This window comes from Pseudophryne corroboree, chromosome 8, assembly GCF_028390025.1.
Source record: "Pseudophryne corroboree isolate aPseCor3 chromosome 8, aPseCor3.hap2, whole genome shotgun sequence".
Lineage (NCBI taxonomy): Eukaryota > Metazoa > Chordata > Amphibia > Anura > Myobatrachidae > Pseudophryne > Pseudophryne corroboree.
Genome location: NC_086451.1, coordinates 190681842 through 190695740, shown reverse-complemented (window position 1 = coordinate 190695740; position 13899 = coordinate 190681842). Strand labels below are relative to the sequence as shown.

At 49.6% G+C, this 13899-nt stretch overlaps 1 protein-coding gene across 6 annotated transcripts in view; it reads left to right on the top strand.

Moving 5' to 3' along the window:
* Nucleotides 1–13899, top strand: part of HDAC8 (histone deacetylase 8) — a 404217-nt gene that overhangs the window by 113198 nt on the left and 277120 nt on the right. The window lies entirely within an intron of this gene.

The window sequence follows — 13899 nt, the reverse complement described above, 5'->3', positions numbered from 1 at the left end:
CTGGGTGTGCTGGTTCCTCTCCTCTATGCTCCCCTCCCACAGATAGTTTAGAAAAAAGTGCCCTCAGGAAAGGATGCACACTCAGCAGCTCCAGAGATTTTCTTTAATTTCTTTTAAACGTTTGCTTGTTTCGGTGTGCTGTTTGGGCGACAGCATACCTGCTCCGTGAGAGTTAGAGGGGGGGAGAAGGTCACCGGCCTCATGAGATGCAGAGCCGCTTCTCTGCTGCTGGACCACCGTCCTGAGGGGCTGTTTGTTCAGCGGGGCACTGCTCCTTAACTGCCACAGCTTTCCGCACACCCCTAACAGAGCCTGAAGGTGATCGTCGTGGTGAGTACAAACCGGGGGCCCCACCTGTTCATTGTGCTGCAGACGCGTGGGTGAGGAGTACATGTCCCTCCTGGGGGGAGGGGGAGGAAGGGACCCGAGGGTGCCCCTGCGTGAGACTGGCGAGAGGTGTGTTGTACCAAGCGTTTATGTGAGGCTACACAGCCTGTGGAGACTTAGCCAGTATAAAAACCTTCTTAGTAGCTCTGGCGCCATAGCGGGAGGCGGAGCTACATCAGAGCGGACTCAGCGGCATTTTGGCACTTTCCTCTACCTAAGCAGCAGCAGCAGCCTCATATAGCTCCTCAAAACAGTAACCGGAACACTGGTACCGGTATAGAACCCCTCATATTGGCTATACGGGATGTGTTAAATCTCCTCCTGGAGGACGCTACTAATCAGCAGTAGTTTTTCCTCCCACAAGACAAACTGACAGTCACTTTTCCTGATTACAAAGAATTGGATGATTTATTTAAATTAGCCTGGAAAAATCCAGATAAAAAATATCTGGTATCCAAACGGTTTTTAAATACCTTCCCATTTGTCCCTGAAGGCAGGAAATTCTTGGAAGCATCTCCAGCTGTAGACGTCTCAGTCTCTCGTCTTTCTAAAAAGGCGGTACTCCCTGCTCCAGGCTCTTTTACTATAAAGGACCTGGGGGATAGGAAAATAGAGACCACACTAAAATCTATCTACACTGCTGCAGGTGTAGCTCAAAGGCCGGTCATTGCTGGTTGCTGGATGATGCATGCCATTCATACATGGGCTGCTCAGGGTCTTTTGGGTGATATGACCTAGGTTACTACTGTAACTTTCCTAAAACACATTCAGTGCCTGCCTTCTCTCTTGCAGCGCACTGTGTCAGTGTGTCTCTTGGTTTGTGCAGCCTCTTAAGTCCTCTGGTAAGTCCTCTGTGACTCCCTTAAGGAGATTGGCAATATAAATGCTAGAACCACTGCTATGGCTGCGTCTGCACGCAGAGCCATATGGTAGCGTCAATGGATTGCAGACACTAATTCCAAATGTAATGTGGAATCTCTTCCCTTCACAGGTGAATGGCTCTTCGGAGGGGAATTGGATACATGGATCTCAAAGGCTACTGCTGGGAAATCCACGTTTCTTCCTTTGTGGGCACCGCCTGCTAGGCGTACCCTTCTGGGACCATCTAGTCAGTCCTTTTGGTCCCCCAGATTTTGATCTAGGGCCAGGGGTGCCTCCAATGCAGCTAGAGGCTCCAGAGGTAAGCCTGAGAAACCAGCCATTGCCGGTTCTCAGGAACAGAGCACCAGTTCAGCTTCCGCAAAGACTTTGGCATGACGGTGCCTACCCACCCCGAGGGGATCTCGTGGTGGGACCTCAGTTACGTTACTATGGCCACATCTGGGACGGTTCCTGTCAAGACCTTATCTCTCAGGGTTAGAAGCTGGAGTTCGAGAGTGCTCTTCCCCAACGATTTTTCAAATCAGGCTGCCAGTTTTGGAAAATATGCGTGTTACGCTACTACTGACCATCGACAAGTTGGTCCAGTCCCAGGTCATTGCGGGCCTGGAACAGGATTTCCTCATGTCCCTGGATATCAAGGACGCCTTCCTACATATCCCGATTTGGCCTCCTCATCAGGCCTATCTGCGGTTCGCCCTACTGAATGATCACTACCAGTTTCAGGCGTTGCCCTTTGACCTGTCTACAGCTCTGAGAGTGTTCACGAAGGGGATGGTGGAATTATGTTCCAGCTCAGAGTCCATGGGGTCAACATTTTCCCTTACCTGGACGATCTCCTCATAAAAGCAAGTTCCAGGGGGCTTCTACTGCTCCATATAGATCGCACTATCCAACTTCTGTCTCACCATGGGTGGATTCTTAATTTACAGAATTCTCAACTGGAACCGTCTCAAAGGCTCCTGTTTCTGGTTATGATCCTGGATACTGTAGCTCAGAGTGTTCTTCACAGAGGTCAAGGTGAGAACACTTCAAGAGATGGTTTGCAAGGTTCTCCGACCTGCTCGAGTTCCATTCATCTTTGCATAAAATTGTTGGGAAAAATGGTGGCCTCGTACGAGGCATGTTCCATGCCAGACCCTTCCAATTGGACATCCTGGACAAGTGGTCCGCTTCACATCTTCAGATGCACCAAATGATTCAGCTGTCACCCCAGGCCAGGATTTCACTCCTTTGGTGGTTAGTCTTCCAACCTGCTGGAAGATCGACGTTTCGGGATTTAGGATTTGATCCTCTTCACGACGGAAGCGAGTCTGAGGGGATGGGCAGCTGTCACCCAGGGGGTGCAGTTCCAGGGCAGGTGGTCTGCCCAACAGGCCCTTCTTCCGATCAACATTCTGGAACTTCGGGCTATCTACAATGCTCTGATTCAGGTCTCCCCTCTACTCAGGGATCAGGCAATCAAGGTACAGTCGGACAACGCCACGGCTGTGGCATACATCAACCGACAGGAAGAGACAAAATGCAGGGCCTGCATGCGAGAAGTGTCAAAATATGTCTCTAGGCGGAAAGAAATGCAAGAGCGCTGTCCGCAATTTTAATTTAAGTAGTGGACAACTGGGAAGCGGACTTCCTGAGTCGCCACGACTTCCACCCGGGGGAGTGAGGATTGCATCCTCAGGTGTTTCAACAGATTGTCGACAGGTGGGGATTCCTGCGGATCACAAACCAGAGACCCTTAAGCGAGTGCAGTGGATGCACTGACGTCACCTTGGCCTTACCGGCTGGTCTACCTGTTTCCTCCGATTCCATTGATCCCAAGAGTGCTCCAGTGGATCAGACATCACAGAGACCAAGCAATCCTGATTGCGCCAGATTGGCCACGAAGGGCGTTGTACGCAACTCTTCAGGACATGTCCGTAGAAGACACTTGGCCTCTGCCGCTAAGAAAGGATCATCTTCAGCATGGACCGTTTGTCTATCCAGACTTACGGCGGCTTTGTTTGACGGCATGGAAGTTGTGCGGAACATCCTAGCTCACAAGGGGCTTTCCAAAAAGGTCATTGCCACTATGGTGCAAGACAGAAAACCTGTGACGTCAAAACACTATCATCATATCTGGAGCAGATATGTCTCTTGGTGCGAGGAGCGCATGTATCCACCTGCGGAGTTTCATTTGGGACTTTTCCTGCAGGCTGGTGTGGATAAAGACTTGCGTCTGGGTTCCGTTAAGGTTCAGATTTCAGCTCTCTCAATTTTCTTTCAGAAGAAATTGGCTGTGTTGCCAGAAGTTCAGACCTTCTTACAAGGGGTACTTGACATACAACCTCCCTTTGTGCCGCCTACGGCACCCTGGCCTTTGGATGTAGTGTTGAACTTTCTACAGTCCTCCTAGTTTGATCCTCTGATGACGGTAGAAGACAAGTTCCTCACATGGAAGACAGTGATGTTACTGGTCCTGGCTTCTCCTAGACGCGTCTCAGAATTGGGGGCCCTATCATGTAAAAGTCCGTACTTGGTCTTTTACGAGGACAGTGCGGATCTCCGGACGAGACAACAGCTCCTGATGAAGATTGTCTCTGCATTTCACCTGAATCAACCTATTTCGGTTCCGTCCTGTTCTGACTCTTCGGCTCCTCCGGAATCTTTGGATGTTGTGCGTGCTTTGAAGATCTGTCAGGCGCACAGCTCGGTCAGGAAGACTGATTCCTTGTTCGTGTTCTATGATGCGCAGAAAAAGGGTGTCCTTCTTCAAAGCAGACCATTGCTCGTTGGATTAGGCTTACTATACAACAGGCCTACTGTATGCGTCGGCCGCCTTACCTGTTCCTCATTTTCTGAAGGGCCACTCTACACTGTCAGTGAGCTCTACCTGGGTGGCTGCCCGTGGAGTCTCGGCCTTGCAATTATGCCGAGCCGCTACCTGGTCGGTGAAGAACACTTTTTTTGTGAAATTCTACAAATTTGATACCCTGGCCAAAGAGGATACCCAGTTTGGGCAGGCGGTGCTACAGCAGTCTCCGCACGTTCCCGCCCATTCTGAAAGCTTTGGGACATCCCCATCGTATGAATTTTGTCCCCAATATCCCTTATGGATGCTAGAGAAAATAGGATTTCTCTTACGTCCTAGAGGATGCTGGGGTCTATATTAGTACCATAGGGTATAGAAGAGTCCACCAGGAGCCATTGGCACTTTTAAGAGTTTAACAGTGTGGGCTGTCTCCTCCCTCTATGCCCCTCCTACCAGACTCAGTTTAGAAAATGTGCCCGAAGGAGCCGGTCATAGCTAGGGGAGCTTTACAGAGCTTCTTTAGAAAAGTTTTTATTTTAGAGTTTTTTTTTTTTTTTTTTTTTACAGGGAGGTTGCTGGCAACAGCCTCCCTGCATCGAGGGACTGAGCGGGGAGAGCAGTGTCCGCCCTGCGGAGTCTGAGCTACTGTCTCCGCTGACAAGACACTGAGCTCCAGAGGGTATAGATCGCTCCCTGCCGCAGGGGAACACTCAACCCAGCAGCATGCTGCCACCATCTTACCGAGCTGAAGTGTGGCGAGTGAGTCATCGGCTCCCTAACAAGCAGCCGATGTGAAGATGGCGGCTACAGGGTAGGAGCGCAGTGGTACTTGGGTGCGGAGCTGTAAGGGGCGCCCTGAGCCGGCTCCTTAACCCTACACTGACCAGAAAGCCTGTCGGGGTCCGCGGATCTCAGCCAGCACAAAATCCTCAGGCCAGTATAATCTAGGAAGAGCGGGAAGACAGCGCCATTAAGGGGACGGAGCTTCTCCTCAGAGTGGACCCAGCAGCGTTCAGCGCCATTTTCCGGCCTGCAGACACGCTGCCAGTGGAAGCGCAGTCCCTTCAGAGCACCTCCAGCTATCTGTATGGTACCGGGGGATTGTAGAAGGGAGCGGAGGCTGTGTAAAGATTGTCACCTATTAAGGGACACTGTCATCGCTGGTTAAGGGTCTCCCTATACCTATATAGCGCTGTGTATGGGTTGGCTCCAATCTCTGTGTCTCTCTGCCATTCTTGGGGGGGAAACTCTGTCTGGCCTGTACCCTGTGTGTGTGGTGTACAAGCAAACATGTCTAGAGACCCTGTCTCATATGCTGCAGAGGATTTATCTTCTCAGGAAGATCCCATCCCATGTAATCAGGATTGCACTGTTGTAGCGCAGATCCCAGCTAGAGAACCGGAGTGGTTAACCTCACTTATGGGGGATATTTCTCAGATTTCTGAAAGGGTTGCAAGGACTGGGCATTCTACTCGGGTATTGCAGTCCTCTATGGATACTGCTCCCTCGGGGGCCCCTGTGGGACATGCTCACAAACGTGCTTTTGCCCAGATTATGCAGGATGACACGGATACCGATTCTGACACAGCAGACGGTGATGGGGATGTGTCGAGGGGGTCTGCATCACTTGCTAAGGGGGTGCAGTTGATTTGAGGCAATGCGGGATGTGTTACATATTTCTGACACAACTCCTGAACAGGTTGAGGAGGCCTTTTTCACAGACAGTAAGAAAGCCCCTCTCACCTTCGCGGTATCTAAGGAATTAAATGCTATATTTGAAAAAGCCTGGGAAAACCCGGAGAAAAAATACCAGATCCCTAAAAGGGTTCTGGTTGCTTTTCCCTTCCCGGAAGATGATAGAAAAATATGGGAGTCTCCACCTATAGTTGACGCCTGTCTCTAGGCTGTCAAAACAGGTGATCTTACTAGTCCCGGGATCTAGCGCGTTGAAAGACCCGGCAGATCGCAAAGTGGATGCTACGCTCAAATCCATATACACTGCTTCAGGGGCTATACTGCGGCCTACTCTTGCCTGTGCATGGATTTCAAAAGCTATAGCAAAGTGGTCAATCATTCTGCAGGAGGACTTGACTACGATGGAAAAAGGTGACGTTGATTTATTTTTACGTAACATACAGGATTCTGCAGGGTTCCTGGTAGAATCCATGAAGGATCTGGGTTCCATGGCTGCGGGGATCTACTCCATGTCCGTCTCGGCTGGCAGGGGTCTCTGGCTGCGCCAATGGTCTGCGGACGCGGAATCCAGGAAAAGTGTGGAGAGCCTACCCTATACAGGTCGGGCTCGGTTTTGGGAGGCGCTGGATGCGTAGATTGCCACGGCTACAGCGGGTAAGTCTTCTTTTCTCCCCTCAGCTGCACTGGTACGAAGAAGCCTTTTACTCCCAACACGTCACAGTCCTTTCGGCCCATTAGGCCTAGAAAGAAAAAGCCCTGTCACACCTCCTTTAGAGGTGGTCGTGCCAAATCCAAAAAGCCTGCTCCCGCAGGTTCCCAGGACCATAAGCCTGCTTCTGGTACCTCAAAGTCCTCAGCATGACTGTGGACCGCAAAGCCTGGAGGGAGGTCAGGTGGGAGCAAGATTCCGGCATTTCAGCCACGTCTGGGTGTCATCTGGCCTGGACCCCTGGATACAGGATATTGTGTCCAGGGGGTACAGGCTGGAGTTTCAAACTCTCCCACCTCACAGATTCTTCAAATCAGGCTTGCCGGCTTTGACGGCAGGCAGAGCTATTCTGCTTGTCGCTATCCGAAAATTGATAGTGTCCGAGGTCATTGTTCCAGTTCCACCTCACAAAGGTTACTATTTGAACCTTTTTGTGGTTCTGAAGCCGGATGGTTCATTAAGGCCAATTCTGAACTTGAAATCTTTGAACCCTTATCTCAGGGACTTCAAATTCAAGATGGAGTCTCTGAGGGCAGTTATCTCAGGACCGACGGAGGGGGAGTTCCAGGTGTCCCTGGACATCAAGGATGCGTACCTCCACATTCCCATTTGCTCGCCGCATCAGGCTTCTCTGAGGTTTGCACTGTTAGACGATCACTATCCGTTTCAGGCACTGCCGTTCGGTCTCTCCACGGCACCGAGGGTCTCCACCAAGGTGATGGCTGAGATGACGGTTCTCCTCCCCAAGCAGGGGGTGAACATAATTCCGTATCTGGACGATCTGCTGATCAAGGCATCGTCCAAGGAGAAGGAGAAGATCCATTACTCTCACGACGCATCATCTCAAGGAGCATGGTTGGATTCTGAACCTTCCAAAGTCTCATCTGGAGCTGACAAGGAGGCTGTCTTTCCTGGGGCTGATCCTCGACACGGAGGCGCAGAGGGTGTTTCTGCCGGTGGAGAAAGCGTTAGTGATTCAAAACATGGTTCGGGATATCTTGAAGCCTGCCAGGGTGTCGGTTCATCAGTGCATCCGCCTTCTGGGGAAGATGGTTGCCTCCTACGAGGCTCTGCAGTACGGAAGGTTTCATGCTCGCTCCTTTTAACTGAATCTCTGGGACCAGTGGTCGGGATCTCACCTACACATGAAGTAGAGGAAACGTCTGTCTCCGAAAGCCAGGATTTTGCTCCTCTGGTGGCTACACCTACCACACCTTCTGGAGGGCCAAAGGTTCGGAGTTCAGGACTGGATCTTTCTAACCGCGGATGCAAGTCTAAGAGGTTGGGGAGCAGTCGCTCAAGGGGAAACCTTCCAAGGAAGGTGGTCGAGTCAGGAGTACCTTCTTCCGATAAACAACCTGGTGCTAAGAGCCGTATACAACGGCCTTCTTCAAGCAGCACACCTTCTACAGGATCTGGCTGTTCAGGTGCAGTTGGACAACTTGACCAGTGGCCTACTTAAACCGACAAGGCGGAACGAAGAGCAGGGCTGCGATGTCGGAGGTGACAAGAATCATCCTCTGGGCAGACAGGCACGCTGTAGCGATGCTAGCAATCTTCATTCCGGGAGTTGACAACTGGGAAACGTACTTCCTCAGCAGACACTATCTCCATCCAGGAGAGTGGGGCCTCCACCCAAAGGTGTTCGAGGAGGTAACCAGTTGGTGGGAGGTTCCTCACATAGACATGATGGCCTCCCACCTCAACAAGAAGCTGCGTAGGTACTGTTCCAGGTCGAGAGACCCACAGGCAGTGGCGATGGACGCACTAGTAACGCCGTGGGTGTTCACGTCAGTGTATGTATTCCTTCCACTTCCTCTAATTCCAAGAGTTCTACAACTTGTGAAAAGAACAAAAATTCTGGCAATCCTTATTGCTCCAGACTGGCCAGGGAGGGCTTGGTACGCGGATCTGCTGGAAGATCCAAGGCCCCTACCTCTTCGAGAGGATCTTCTACTGCAGGGGCTGTTCGCTTATCAAGACTTACCGCGGCTACGTTTGACGGCATGGTGGTTGAGCGCCAGATCTTTGCTCGGAAGGGTATTCTGAGCAAGGTTTTTCCTACCTTGATACAGGCTAGGAAGGGGGTAACGTCTAAACATTACCATCGAATTTGGAAGAAATGTGTCTTGGTGTTAATCCAAGAAATTTCCTGCGGTGGAGTTTTAACTTGGACGTTTTCTCCTTTTCCTGCAAGCAGGTGTGGATATGGGCCTGAGATTGGGCTCCATCAAGGTCCAGATCTCAGCTTTGTCCATTTTCTTCCAGAAACAATTGGCTGTCCTCCCTGAGGTTCAGACCTTTTTGAAAAGGGTTCTGCACATCCAGCCTAGGATCTTGATGTGGTGTTACAGTTCTTGCAATCGGATTGGTTTGAGTCTCTACAGGAGGCTAAAATCAAGTTTCTCATGTGGAAGGCAGTAACTTTGTTGGCCTTAGCTTCGGCTCGACGTGTGTCGAAATTGGGGGCTTTGTCCTGTAAAAGTCCCTATCTGGTCTTCCATGAAGATAGGGCGGAACTCGGGACTCGTCAACCGTTCCTTCCTAAGGTTGTGTCGGCTTTTCATATCAACCAACCTATTGTGGTGCCAGTGGCTACGGACTCCTCAATTGCTTCAAAGGCCTTGGATGTTGTGAGGGCTTTGAAGATTTATGTGAAGAGGACGGCACGTCACAGAAAATCTGACTCTCTGTTTGTCCTCTATGATCCCAAGAAAATTGGGTGTTCTGCTTCTAAGCAGTCGATTTCCCGCTGGATCAGGTTCACCATCCAGCATGCATATTCTACGGCAGGATTGACGTGTACAAAATCTGTTAAGGCCCACTCTACTCGTAAGGTGGGTTCTTCCTGGGCGGCTGCCCAGGGTGTCTCGGCTGTACAGCTTTGCCGAGCAGCTACTTGGTCTGGATCGAACACGTTTGCTAAGTTTTACAAGTTCGATACTTTGGACTCTGGTGACCTCAAGTTTGGTCAAGCAGTTCTGCTGGAGCCTGCGCGCTCTCCCTCCCGTTCTGGGAGCTTTGGTACATACCCATGGTACTAATATGGACCCCAGCATCCTCTAGGACGTAAGAAAAAATAGGATTTTAATTACCTACCGGTAAATCCTTTTCTCGTAGTCCGTAGAAGATGCTGGGCGCCAGTAAATCTTTTTCTCGTAGTCCAGGGGACATCCTCCATGGACTACGAGAAAAAGATTTACTGGTAGGTAATTAAAATCCAATTTTAAAATACCTACCGGTAAATCCTTTTCTCGTAGTTCATAAGGGATATTGGGCACCCGCCTCTGTTCGGTGACTTCTGCAGGTTATCGGTTAGGTGTTTCCTGTTCAGCTGTTGTGGTTTTTCTGTTGCCAGCAGTTGATGGACAGGTTATGTTATGGTGTGCTGGTGTATAAATCTCACCACACTTCTTGTTGTTATGTTTCCATTTCGTAAGTATGTCCTTTCTCTTTTGGGCACGGTTTTACCTATAACTGCCCGAGGGAGGGGGCATAGAGGGGAGGAGCCAGCACACACAGTTGAAGAAATTTTAAATGCATTAGTTCCTTTGGACCAGTCTATACCCCATCTTACTAATTCTGTCCCCAATATCCCTTATGGACTACGAGAAAAGGATTTACCTGTAGGTATTTAAAATCCTATTGTCAGAATCCAGTGATGTACAATATGCAAGTAATCTGTATTATGTATGGTGTTCATGCTAGGATTTTTTTTACGGCTGTGTGCCCACAGAAAGAGGTGATTCCTTATGACCCCCCCCTTGTACATCACTCTGGGGGCTTGCCCAGCCTTGCACGAAACATACTAAACTAATTATTTTTTCCAATAATCTATAAATGCACATGATCATATTAACATTGCAGTTTACATGTAGGGTAGTAATGTTAGCTGTGCCATCTGCCATAGTTTGCCACTTGATATCCACATTCTCTTATGCATCCCAGAAATGCCCCCTGTGTATGGGTGCAGTCCTGCCAGTAGCATGGCAACAGCACTGCAACTCATGCAGCCAGCAGCCATGCTGCGTGCAATACTTCCTTCTACATCCATGAATAAGTAAGGGAGGGCAGCAACCAATAGTGGGCAGCGCTAAGGAAGGCAGAGGGGCACTTACTCCTCCAGAGTGCTTCCTCGATCATCTTGTTCTGCTCACCGTCTGACTCCCGTCTCAGGGGGTTCCGAGCAGTGCATCCTCTTTAAACTGCGGAAAGTGCTGCGGGTCTAGCATGGATACAGAAGCCCACACACAGTCCTCCTCCTGTGTACCCCGCCCATTTGGCTGCTGGTGATGGCCCCATCCGCGCCCCATCTCCGCTTGCTCTGATGGCTGCTCCCCTCCACTGCCTGCCTTCTCTCTTGCAGCGCACTGTGTCAGTGTGTCTACTGGTTTGTGCAGCCTCTTTCCCACCGCAAGTACCAGGAGGAGTGAGACCTGTGAAGCCCTGCCCCACTGTCTCTCCTCGAATACAGGACAGGCTACTGGCTTGTGAGGGGTGGTGGGTGCCAGTGACGTAGAGCAGGAAGACATCACTCTTAATTGAATGGTCACTGGTGTGTGGCCTGCCTCTTGGGGACTCGGTTGAACGTGGCCATCCAACACTTTGCTCCACCTGCTTCCTGTGAGTGTGTGTGTGTCTGCTTTCTACGGGGAAATACAGGTGCAGCAGGGCGCAAGCCGGCACTCACAAACAGGGCGTATATCATCCCTTTAAAAATGGGCAGGGCGCGGCGCCCTGCTAAAACAGGCTAGCGGGAACGCTAATGTATACTTGTTAATAGTATTTCAGCTGGAGCTGTGAGTTATCCCTTTTACCTGGGTTGCTTACCTGGGATGCTTTTTACCTGGATTACACAGGTTCTGTGGCTGGCTGACTTCAAGCATACATTTCAGCTGGTTTTAATCGGCCACAGAACCTGTGTAATCCATGAGTGTCCCAGGTAAAAGGGTCACTCTAGTTCAAGGGTGGTGTGTGTGTTTTTTTTTTTTCCCTTTAAGAATGGAGAAGACAGTAATGCTTTAATGCAGAGGGGACAGTGCTTGGTAAGAGGGAAAGATTGGAGGGATGGGCAAGATGGAAACAGGCAACGGGAGAAAGTGAGCGGCGGAGGTGGAAGGGGATGAGGACTGGATTAGGTTGCATGACTTCATCTCCAGGTACTAATAAGTGCAGTGAGGAAGAGGGTGCACAGAAGAGAGATTTAAAAATGGTGAAGAAGACAACGGGGGTTGGGGTTACATAGCTGTTGAGGTTGAAATAAGACAAATGTCCATCGAGCTCACCCTGTATTATAATTTTTATATTAATTAAATGCTGTATCCCTGGATATTTTTTTCCGCTAGGAATTTATCTAATCCATTTTTAAACTTATCGATTGAGTCCACCAATATATTGTGAAGAACCCTTTTCTCCGTTGAGTATGGAGGTGTCCAAGTGTCCTATATAGTGTTTTTTGATAAAGAAATCATTTGATAAATCCTTGTATTGTCCCTTAATGTATTTATAAATATTCATAATGTCCCCTCTCAGTCGCCTCTTTTCCAGTGTAAACATATCTAACCTTTTAAGTCTTTCCTCATAATCCAGTGACTCTAACCTCTTAACCAGTTTGGTGGCTCGCATTTTCGAGTTCCAAGATATCGTTTTTATAGTGAGCTGCCCAGAACTGTACACAATATTCCAGGTGTGGCCGCACCAATGATTTATACAGTGGCAGGATTACTCTCATCCATTGTCTCCACTCCCCGTTTAATGCATGCTAACACCTTATTTGCTTTTGTTGCTGCATTTGGGTTCTGAGAGAAGATAACTGTCTTGAAATAAGACTGTTTAGAATGGGACAGGGCAGCACTATAGGTCGAGAGCAAAACATTGGAATGGGGGAAGTCCGCATTTGAGGGCATAGGGGTTTATGTATCAAAGCGTGGAGAGAGATAAAGTACCAACCAAACTGCCATGTTCATGCTGTGTTAGAAAAATGATAGAAGCTGGTTGGTACTTTATTTCCATCAACTTTTTCTCTCTTAAAGGCTTAGTACATAGACCCCATAATGTCAATAGCCTCAAGGTTACTCTTAGTGATAGTAGCCTTGGGAGGCAGACGTAGGGAAGGAGTGAGGGATAAGTTAAAAGAAAGCAGATGATAATCAGAGAGAGACAGAATGGGGAATTAGTAAAGTCAGAGGGTGAGGAGGTCCACCGAGAGAGACCGACTGATGTTGAGGGTAAGGCGTTTAAAGACAATGGGGACATCTGCATATTTCCCCCATGCATAAATACTATTTTTAGAATTTGTTAGGGATTCTTATATGTGAATGTAAGTGCACTATGTCACCCTGTTTTTAGGTTATTGTTTGATCATCCAGTATCTTTTACTGGATGCTTTATATCAGTGTGCATTTTGCATGTATAGTTACAACACTAAGAATATGTTTCAAGCAGTGTAGAGGAAGAAGTTGACCAGTAGAGAAGTTTCCCATAGCAACCAATCGGCTTTGAGGTAGAATTTATCAAGTTCATTCTCTAAAATGATAGGTAACTGCTGATTAGTTGCTGTGGGCAACTTCTCCACTTCTCTACTCTTTTCACTTCTTGATACATCAATCCCTTAATTTGCTTTGTCTGACGCCGGGGGTTGCTCTTGTCTGTAGCTTTATTTCTGCTGCGGAGTACACTGGGTCCTCACAAGGATTGGACAATGGGCTGTAGGGTAGGATCTTGATCCGCAGCACCAACAGGCTCAAAAGCTTTGACCTTCTTCCCAAGATGCATAGCGCCGCCTCCTATATCACCCCGCCTCCGTGCACAGGAGCTCAGTTTGTAGTTGGTGCTTGCAGTGCAAGCATATAACAGGAAGAGCTGCTCACAGCAGCTCTATAAAGGCTTTGTCTGAGGAAAAAAGAAGACTACAAGGGCTGCAGCAGAGGCACAGATTGTGCTGGATGTCAGTAGACATTGCCTGCTGCAGCTCCATCTCTCCCCCAGCGGCGCTGTACACTCCCGAGCCCTGGTTGCCGGGTACCTACAGCTGAGGCTGCGGTTTTCTTCACGTTAGACACACACGGCTGGGGCTCTCCAGGATCGCGTGGCCGCGCTTCGGCAGGTGGTAAGTGGGTCCCGCTTGCGGGACCCGGTCTTTATCGCGATCCGGCGCGGTCAGTGGGAGGCGGGCCGCGTGCGCTGGCGGTGGACACTGTGGCAGTACAGGCGATCCCACTAGATCACCAGGGCATGGGCGCAGGTCAGGTTTTCTCTCTAAACCGGTTTTTATATCGCCCACAGTACCCGGTGGTTTTGCCAGCAGAGGGGATAAGGCTTAGACCTGAAGCCTCTCCCCCAGCCCCAGGGCACCATTTCCAGCAAGTGTTCCCGCCCTGGAGCTGCATTTCTGTCTTTTCCTCACTCCCTGTCAGTGTCTGCGGCGCCATTACTCCTC